General features: G+C 46.7%; 1 protein-coding gene across 1 annotated transcript in view; it reads right to left on the reverse strand.

The window, feature by feature from the left end:
* Positions 1 to 6,325, reverse strand: part of EPB41L3 (erythrocyte membrane protein band 4.1 like 3) — a 231,883-nt gene extending 225,558 nt beyond the window's left edge. Inside the window, exon 1 of the mRNA XM_074987386.1 lies at positions 6,307 to 6,325. The gene's annotated coding sequence lies outside the window, so the exon portion shown is untranslated. The remainder of the gene's footprint in view (positions 1 to 6,306) is intronic.
* Between the last annotated feature and the right edge of the window lie 3,987 nt (positions 6,326 to 10,312).

A 10,312-nucleotide genomic window follows, 5' to 3' on the forward strand; every position in this document is an offset into this window, starting at 1 on the left:
TACAGCTACACTACTGGATAAATTGGAATTAATATTGATTTTGTAATGCCGGATTTTATAAACTCGATTTTGACTATCATCACCTCCCCATGTGCACCTCATGAAGTCAACTTTTTGCTGCCACACTCAATTGACAAAACACAGACTTGCAGTAGTGCACTGTGGGAACCTATCCCACAGCTCCCTCATCTCTGTAGCATTCTGGGTATGGTCACTGGTATCTGACATCTTTCCACACCGCATTGCCCTCATTCCCCTCCAGCGTTAAGCAAATGTCCATTCTTCCAATCGGAAGGAAGGAAAAGTAGGGCATCAACAAAGATGGCAAAGTTAACAGAAATCTTTTTCTTCTGTAACTGAATTACTGAGGATCTCATAAAAATCAGCATGTGTGTGTCTTCTCAACTGGTTATCCACTGACTGTCCCTGCTCCCATGATTGCATCTGATCCCTGAAAATAACACAGGGACAATGAAAAGCACCAATAGTAAGAGTTGATAGTAAATATTTGGAAAAGAGTTGCTGAGGAAAGGGTTTTTTGGTTCCCAGTCCACTATACAGCTTCTGTGCACAGTCTGTTCTCAACTGGCCCTCCACTGACTGTCCCCCCTCCCTTGATTGCACCTGATCCTTGAAAATAACACAAGGACATTGAAAAGCATGATGAAAGAGTAAAGTTGTTGAAGAAAAAGAAAGTTGCTGGGGGAGTGTATTTGGCTTCCCAGTTCATTATACAGCTTCTGTGCATAGTCTGTATTCTCAACTGGCCCTCCACCCACTCTTCCCTGTATGAAAGCATACAAAGTTAGAAGAAAGAGGATAGAAAGGGCTAGGAAGAAAGATTTTAGATTTCCCTCTGCCAGGGGAGACTTCTCTCTGGTAGCTGCAAGCCCCTGAAATTCTCTCCCATCCTTGAAGCCCTAACAACGCACAAGCCAGGACATGGTGCTGCCTGGCAGCACGATCAGCACTGAATGGCAGGTACGTCCTTTTATTGGGTTGCGGGCTACCCAGATGATGTGAGTGAATGCAGGGAAGATTCCCAACTGCATAGCTCCTGTGGGGGAATCGGTGGGGGGGTACAAATGTAAACCACTGAGAAGAAGCTTCGTGGCCTCTTATGCAAGCACAACCCCCACAACAGCCTTGTTGCCACATGGTGTGGAGGGGCAGTACAGAAAAAAATACCAAGTGTAGAGACAGAACCACAAACTCCCTCTGCAGGGGCTATTTGTAATGGGTAGATGCGCTCACAGCGCTAATAGCAAAGACAGACAGACATTTCTCAGCCTCTCATACAATATGACCCCACAGCCACAGGCTTCCTGGTCCCAATTTGAAATTCACAGTCTTCCTGTTATCTAATTCCTGTGCACCTGGAGAGCAGCGGCCAGAACGGAGGACTGAGGGGCACTGTGGGGTACATACAGGACATCTCTGGAGGCTAACAAATTTGATTTTAAGACATGGCACTTCCACACTGGCCTTTGATCGAATTTTTGAATTCGAGCTTGATGCTACACCAATTGCTTCCTAAATCAAGCTAATGGTATTTACAGTCAAGACAACCACATGGTAATATCGAGCTAACTGCCTTAAAATCAAACTTATCTCATAGTGTAGATGTAGCTTGAGTCAGAAGTCAAACAATACTCCAGAACTATGTAAGGGGCCACTGTGCAATCAAAGGACTCATCTTCTGAGCAAATTTGAACCAAACCACTAGTTGTCATTAAATATTCCATACCACTCTTGCAAAAGCAGAGTTATTGGCCTTGCAGCCCAGTCCAAATGCCAGCTTAGGTCATTGTATTCTATCTGCATAAGATGTGCCTTACAGTTTCATGATTTTTCCTCATTTCTTGTACTATGTTGCTGCATAGCATTGTTATGTGCTCACAAACTACTGCTGCATTCCTTTTCATAATGACCTGCATTTCAGTAGATGAAGTGATTCCTTCATACAATTTATAAAGTGCTCATAAGTATTTCAGGAATGGAAAGAATACACTGCAAGAATTTAAAAATAGAGTCCCCATCAGCACACCGCACTAGCTTTTAGTCTTAACAACCTGGCCTTTTGAAGGCATGCATAAATGGGCAGAAGCAAACTCTTCCAAGACTCTGAGTAAGGTGAAAGCTGTTTCAAATGTCAGACTGTCATTTGATTTTGATGTTGACGTTCCCTAGATTTAACATGAAGTGTAATTTCATCTCTAACTTATGCCAGGATAATTTGTACATTCTGAACAGGGCAGTCCTTAGGTAAACATGTCTGTGCATGGCACCCCTGGGTCTTACTGTCCACTCTCCTGACTCTTCCTATTCCTGTTCTGACCCTTCTTGCAGGTACCCATTGCTCCTGGGTGCTTCTGCCTAGTAAGTCTTCTTCCAAAAGGAGATCCAGTAACTTAAAAGTGAAAAAGCTTCCAACCTGCCAGACCTATTAGCGCAACACTGAAACCACTAAAGAGCCATTAAACTGGTAATGAAGACATTTAGCAAGCATTTGCCAAGGGTCAAGTACATACTGTCAGTTTCTGAAGTTATTGACAAAACTAGTTGTGCATTTCTCTTCAGATTATATATATCTTTCACCTTTTACTTAGAACATGTTCATCTACAGGACCTTAGTTTAAAATTCACTTTAAAAATATTTCATTAGTGTGTTGCTGAAGATTATAAAATTACATCTCTAAAAATCCTTAAGTGCTTGGATATTTAAACATATACAGTAAACTCTTTCATATCCGGCAGTCCCAGGACAGGGAGGTTGTTGGATATTAAAATATTCTGGATAAGAGAGGTATACTTATCAATGCATAGCACTAATGCAAACCAAGATTAGATACTAAAAAACAAACAAAAATACATGCAGAGTACTTTATTTATCAACAACAGCAGTATTGTACACTGTAAACTTATACCCTACTGTATTTGTTTGTATTCACTCACACTATACCATTCTTATGGAAAACATAATTAAAATCTACTTATGGTTAAAATGCTGGTTATTTGAGAGTTCTGGATGACAGAATGCTGGATATGAAAGTTTACTGTATGTTTTTTAAATAAATCCTTCAACAGACTACACTTATCTAAAAAAAATTACACGCAAGCACAGGCTGTCATCAGGCCATAAAGCCTATGAATGGCCCCAATTCTCAATATGCCCATTTGTCAAACTGGTACTGGCACTAGTAAACAAAATAAGAAACACACACTATTACCCCCTCTAACCAAATGCACCACCCCTCTCTATGCCCCTTAAAATCAGTTTAAAAGCATCCATCTAAAAATGTCAGTTCTGTATACAGCATTTCCATTTCAAGTACAAGAATGCCTCATGTCAGACTGAAAGATTCCTGTCCAAGGTCATTCCATGTGCCTGTAGGCTTGTTATGAAGTTCTGGAATGGCAGATAAGGTTATGTTAGATAATAAAGTGCCTTCCTAAGCTTGTTCTAGGCAGCAGTGTACAGCCAATCTTTGAACAAGGGCCTCCTACAAAATTTTCCCTCTTAAGAGCAGGTAATAAATCTCATGTTGGGGGATATATTGTTGCAGTAATGATGGGGGAGGGTTGAGGAAATCAATTCATCTGTTTTCCTATGGTCCTCATATAATTATTATAACAAAGGAAAAATAAGAGCATTTGGCTAACAACCTTATATTAAAGTACACTTGCTGGAAGTGGTCATACTTCGTTCCTGAAGAGAAAAATGGAATGCATAGTATTTATAGAGCAGTGAAGTGTTCAGCTTGTGAGATATGGCACAGGAATACCAGCTGGGAAGTCTTGGAGAGAAACAGGCAGGAGTCCCTAAGGAAAAATGTTCTTAACAACCTTATATTTCCCCCTCCTCCCCCCCCCCCCCACCAAAAAAAAGTTCTTTAGAAGAACTTCTGAAAAACAAACATTCATTAAGAATTTTTCATTACAAAACCAAGAAGTTCTTTCCATGTTGACACTGGTTGACATCATTTTCAGATCAAGAGCACCAAAGCCTGAGCTAAAGTATCCTATCCATACAATCAAAACAAAAAAGCAGTCCAGTACTATCCATACAATAATAGAGAAGGACTATAGATGAAGAGGAGTTAATCATACTTTGGAAGTATACGGAAAGACCCATGTTTATTTGATCAGAAGGATGAGTTAGTGTTAGATTTTTCATCTAACAGAAATGGAAGCTGACCCTTAATTGACTTAGTAAAATCCACCCATTTAAAAAAACCAAATACTGACTTTTGGCATTTCTATTAGAAAAGTATCCTGAACTCTATAGTGGTAGCTAAGATAGCGGCATCTAGGGGTTCTTCTTTTCCCATTATATTGCCACAGGAAAAAGCCTGCCGCCAGACACACAAATAAATGCCAAGAGTTAAAATAGCCCTTATTAATCAAATAACTATGGAAAAGCATTATAAAGAACACTTCAAGTCCCTAATGATTACTTTGGGTCCTACAGTCTGTCAGAAAAAGTAAAGAAAAAAAGGTTCCCAAAAGCAAAAGTGTTCAAAATGATCAATATATTGTACTGAGGCTATAATCTCTTTCACAATTCACACACAATTCAAAATGCTTCCAGAAGTCAGCATTGCCTTAAAAAAATCATTTATGGTGCAGCGGAAGATAAGATTTTTAGGAATCATGCTGTCCATTCTAGGTATCCATTCACATTGCCATGTGTGTATCTTGTTTTCATGCTGTGCTGTTTCCAATGTGTATCTTGTTTTCATGCTGTGCTGTTTCCAATATTTATAATTAGATTTAACAGTGTGCATATACACTATATTTAGTTTAAAAGGGCAGAAAAATATGCAAAAAAATCACCCACAATAAGTGCACAGTTTTCCTCTAATTCCCAAAACTGCATGCAGCTTGTCAGTTTAACCCACATGCAGCTTGTGTAGTCTTCTCAAAAACACAATTCCTTCCACCTCAGCTTGAAAATGCAGAAAATAACTGTTTAGACCCTAATTTAAACTTGTGTTTCTCTAGTGCATTGTAGTTCTGGGTCCCAGTCACGTGCCCCCAGTGGCTCTTTTGATCAGTCAAGACGAGCATTACAATGCCTGCAGGAACTTCAGCGTCCTTGCACAAAGGCACTAAGGGGTTTGTGTGACGCTGCTCAAACCTGCCGCGAGCTCCTACCTCTGACAACACGGACCTTCAATCTGCTGATTCAGTGTTTACCTCCGATCTTTGCTAGCGCTCACCCACCCCACCGGTGGGGCTCTTTCAGGGCCGCCGTACGGCTGGGAAAGGACCCCGCCGCCCGCTCCCTGCAGCGCATCAGAACGGCCGGCGCCAGCTTTTAACCGGAATGAAATGAACTAGCCCTGCCCTGCCCCGGCTGCTCAGCTCAGCGCCACGCTCAGACAACCACCGACTCCAGCGGCGCCTGCAACGGGCCCAGCACCGCCCGCCGAACAGCCCCAGGGCGGACACCCCACCGCCGCCGCCCGCTCACTGCGGCCGAGGGTCAGCAGCGGGCCCTGCGCACCCCCCTCCCGCGGCCGCCCCAGAGAGGGACACAGCCCCCTCCCCCACCCCGGTTTCCGTCCAGGCGGCCCCTCATGGAACTGGCCCGCACCGGGCCCCAGGGCTTTCAAGGACGCGCGAGGCTGCAGGCGCGCAGAGCCACCCGAGCCCGCGAAAAACGCGCTCCCCGCCAGCCGCCAGGGCAGGACCCCGGGAAGTCAAGAGGCGACCGAGCGAGGGCTTCACTGGAGCACCCGAGCAGCGGGAAGCTCCCTTCCCCCCTCCCGGCCTGGGGCCCCGCTCGCTTTGGAAACGGAGAAAGTCCGGGCGGGGGGTCTGACCCCGCTCCGCGTCGTCCCTCCCCGCAGGCGCCGCCAGCTCGGGGAGCAGCGCAAGGGACGAGCCCCAAAGAGACTGGAGCGGGGCGGGGGCGAGAGGAACGGGGCTTACTCCGGAGCGAGGGAAGCGCAGAAGCTGGTGGGCGCCGCACCTCAGGGGGCGGGCGGCTCAGAGAGGCTCAGGCAGCGCTTCCCGGAGCCGGGAGCTGGAGCCGGGGCTTGCAGGCGCGCCGCGAGCCGCCTGGGACTGCGGGGACGCAGCGCACCGCTCAGGCGGGGTGGGGGGTAAAGCCCGCGCCTGGCCTCCCGCAGCGGAGCAGCCTGGGGCCGGGCGGGAGGGAAGCAGGCTGCGGCCCGCGCCCAGCAGACTCCCCCACCCCCCTGACCTCGAGCCAAGGACAGCCCGGAGGGTCCTGCCCCGGCGCTGGCCGGGCCGTGCAGCGACAGGTGTGTGGGCGGGGGGAGACCGGAGGCACCTCACCTGAGCCCCCCGCCCCCAGGGGAGCAGCTCTTCCCGCAGCACCAGGGGCGCCCAGCAGCCTCGCAGCCCGGGAGAAGGGCGCGCGCGCTCCCCCGCCGAGCCCCGGCTGCTCTGACGCGCTCCGAGCCCACCGCGGCGCCACCAACTTCCCACCTGCCGCGCTCGCCGCCCGAGCCCGTCCCGGCGGCCCCGCCCCTTTCGCCGCCGCGCCTCCCCATTGGTGCGCCCACCGCTGCCGGTCCGCCCCCAGCCCGCGCTCGCCTTGCTTCGGCCTTCCGTAGCCCGTGTGCGGCGCTGCGGGGAGCGTGGGGTGCGGGGATCTGCCCCCTGCGTGACTCGCCGCTCCGCTCGGGCAGGCGCAGCGGCAGGAATTTGCGGGCGCTCGTGTGGGGCTGGAGAAGGCGTCTGATCTCCTTGACAGCGGTGTGGCCCCGGCGAGTTGGGCTGAGTCACAGCAGGAAGGCTTTGGAGGGCCCACAAAATAATTACTGGGGGTCCCCTCGCATTGCCTGGGGCCCTAAGCAATTGCACAGGCTGCTGAACCCTAGAGCCAGCTCTGCCCAGGTGAGATCTCATTCCCGTTCGGGGCTGTCTGGAGCTTTACCACCCTGAGTATACATAACAGCAGACAGGTTTCACAGAGGTAGCCGTGTTAGTCTGTATGGTCAAGAACAAGAAGTCCTGTGGCACCTTATAGACTAACAGATATTTCGGAGCATAAGCGTTCATGGGCAAAGACCCGCTTCATCAGCAGATGGTGGCACCACCTCTCACCCCTTCCCTCTCTTTTCTCCATTGTGCAGTAGGGAGTGGCCAGGCCTATATTACTTTGGCTGGCCCCAGGAGAAAAATCAGAGGGATGGAGGCTGTATAAACCTTTCCAGAAGTGGTAAGGGCCATGCATGAACATTCAGTGTCATACTTCCAGGTGACAATTTACAAACTCTTCAAGGCATAGAATTAGAAAGGGAAAACAATACCAGGATTTAGTGCCATCTTCGTCAGCTAATTATGTTAGGGATCAGTCTCAGTGATGATTTTGGAAATTGTCTGATCTCGGGCCTTTCAGCAGAACACAAACTAATTTTCTACAATTAGTGATGTTGGAAATAGACAGTAAAAATTCATGCAGTGAATAAAAAGGCATCTGGCAACTGACCTGTGGAAGTAACCTTTCAACCGATGATAAAACTGGCTGGTATTATGAGGTCTTTGTATTTTGTGGGAGAATGTATGGCTTGAAAATCCTGCTCACCTCTTCCACCAGCAATCCTGCTAAAGCCCCTCTTTTGTTCAAACGGGGGATAGTTTTAATCCTACAATAGCACTTTGAGATGTGGACAATACGGAGGATCAGGGAGAGAAAACTGTACACAACTATAGCCATGCAACCCTCGAATCTGAGGGCAGCTTATGGTCCCCAGATATTTCTTTAGAACCCCAACCAGACTAAGAACTCTACTGCATACCCAGAGCGGACAGTCATTCTAATGCTTTGGATCAGTGATAATGTAGGAGGTCAGTAAGATCCAGACTGTGCCCTACTCTGCAGAGGTGTATGAGGCAGTGGAATAGTTCACAAGTCACTTTCTCCTTGCTGGGCACAGTGAAAGTTGCTGTATTCAGGAAGCACAAGGATGGTGCAGTGGCAGCGTCTTTAGTGATACTGGCCTCTTAAAGGGGCAAAGGCAATGCCTTCTGCCTTCCCAGCTGGTAGGAAGGTGCCTTTCAGAATTTACAGCTGTTGCCCTTTAGCTCCTAGGGGCATTAGATTTGTCCCAGGCATGCTTACAAAAGCTTCTGCTGCAGCTTTGGCTTTCAGTTCCCCTACAGCAGAGGCTGTTGCTTAAAACTGTGTGTAATCCTAAGATTTAAAGATACATAATTTGAGATCATTGTGTAAGGGGAGGGTAGGCAAGCCATGTACCAGTGGCTTAGCCTTAGAAACCATTCACCTCTGGGGCAAGATCATTTCATGATAAGCTAAAAAAGATGTTTTTAGTTTGACTCACCTGGGTCATCTTGATATCAAATGTAGTTGTGTGCCAGGAAAAACTGCTTGCTGATAGTTTGCATTTTGTTTCGTTGTCAGCTACATATAATTGATGTGAAACTCCCCAATTTGGAGTCTGATACAATCGATTAAGAAGAGCCAGAGGAAGAGTTTAGTACATAGCTGGGTAACAGCAATGCCTTCATTCTTTCTGCTGCTTGGCAGAATTGACATGGAAACTAATATTACACTCCTACAGTAGGATGCACAAATATGGACCTTTATGTGTATGTAGGGCCCCAGTAAAATCAATAGAACTGAAAAAGGTCCCAGCATCAGTACTGAGACCTAAGAGAATAGATCAATTTTAATTCTCAGTCTTAGGTCAGACATAGATTCTCCCACACTGTGCTGATATGCCAAGTTAAATAACTAGGTGAGATCAGTGTGCATGATCTTAAAGTCCATTTGTATTTCCTTTATGACTGCCAGAAAACTGTGTAGATGGGGAATTGGCATCCTATTTCACTGAAAAATAGGATTTTTCCTTTCCTCTGCTGCTTCATAGCAGAGAAGACCCAGAATCTGGAGCCTTCAGATACTATAGCACACACTAGCCATATTGAGAAAGACAGGGGAACGTACAACAGATTAATGACCCAGATCTTCAACTGACATACATAAGCCTTGAGTTAAACACGGGAGAGGGGGTGACTTGCAGGTACATCAGAATAATGGGTACAGTTTAGGCCTGTGGTAAAGGAAGCAGCCAGGGTCTTCTAAATGGAAAGATCCGAAAGAATCAAGAGAACCATTGAACAGGGGAGACTAAAAGCAGGAAGATGGCCATCAGGTAATGCAGTTATGTAAGTGCTACTAGGAGAAGCTAGCTTTAGGGAACTGTAGGGCAACAGTCTGACAATATTTATTGGAAAAAAGGCTGAGACCTTCTGGCGTAGGCAAAAGGCCACTGTCAATCACAATTGTGGAGGCAGTAAAGACACTGAATTCTGAGGAGTTCAAAAATACTCATTGGAATGATCAGGATGCCTGCTGAGAGAGATCTGACTTTTTGTACTTTTAATTTTGCCAAGACATTGTATTCCTCAGGAAAGGAGAATATGTCACCTCTAACAGTGTGGCACCCAGCTCTTGCATTTGCCCCTTCCGGTCGGATGAGCTTGCAGTATTTAACTAGTCCTGGTACTGAAATCTGACCATACCCACTGGCTTCCTCCCTCTTGATCTACTTTAATTTTCTCTGGCCCCAGATCTCCATCTGAGACACTAAGTAGCTCAGTTCTGGTGTAGGGGGAGGAGATGGATACTAAGTAGTTCAGTTCTCAAGATTTAATTTAATTACAATTGTGGGGCACTTCTGCAGTGGCCTACGGGGACCCTCCGAATGGCAGATGCACAACACTATATCCCTTTAACAATACTGTATTCAATTCCAGGTGCCACTTCCCCAGCCTTCTCTAGTGCTGCACCCTTTCTGCAGGGTTCATCTAAATTCAGGTCCTAAGGCTAATCAGAAGTGCTCCCTCACTGCCTACTGGCACTGAGCTGTCCGTGGTGCTGCAGTTTCCATTGGCCCATCAGGAGCACCACCTCTACTTCTCTAGCTCCTGCAAAAAATGGAATGGGCCTTCATTGACTGTTCCATCTAGCCAGTAGCTGCTACTTGGAGGACTCCTCTACTGCTCTTTTCCTGGAACAGGTATGGCAGGACACTGAGGCTTATAGCAAGGGGTCCTCTGGGCTTAGTCCAACCCATCATATCACCCTATTCTAGCATTTCAGGAATGTCTTTCTCACGAATGGCCCAGCTGATAGATAATTTAATACATAAGAGATTGTAATTGCTCTGAAACCATTCTAATATGTATTGTGTTTAATATGAACACATTATACACCAGGAATATCTCTTTCTATAATCAAAATTTTCACAAAGATTATATTCAAGTTCCATCAATATGATCTACACTAACTTAGCAAGACATCTTGCAGTAA

This window comes from Carettochelys insculpta, chromosome 2 (genome assembly GCF_033958435.1).
Source record: "Carettochelys insculpta isolate YL-2023 chromosome 2, ASM3395843v1, whole genome shotgun sequence".
Lineage (NCBI taxonomy): Eukaryota > Metazoa > Chordata > Testudines > Carettochelyidae > Carettochelys > Carettochelys insculpta.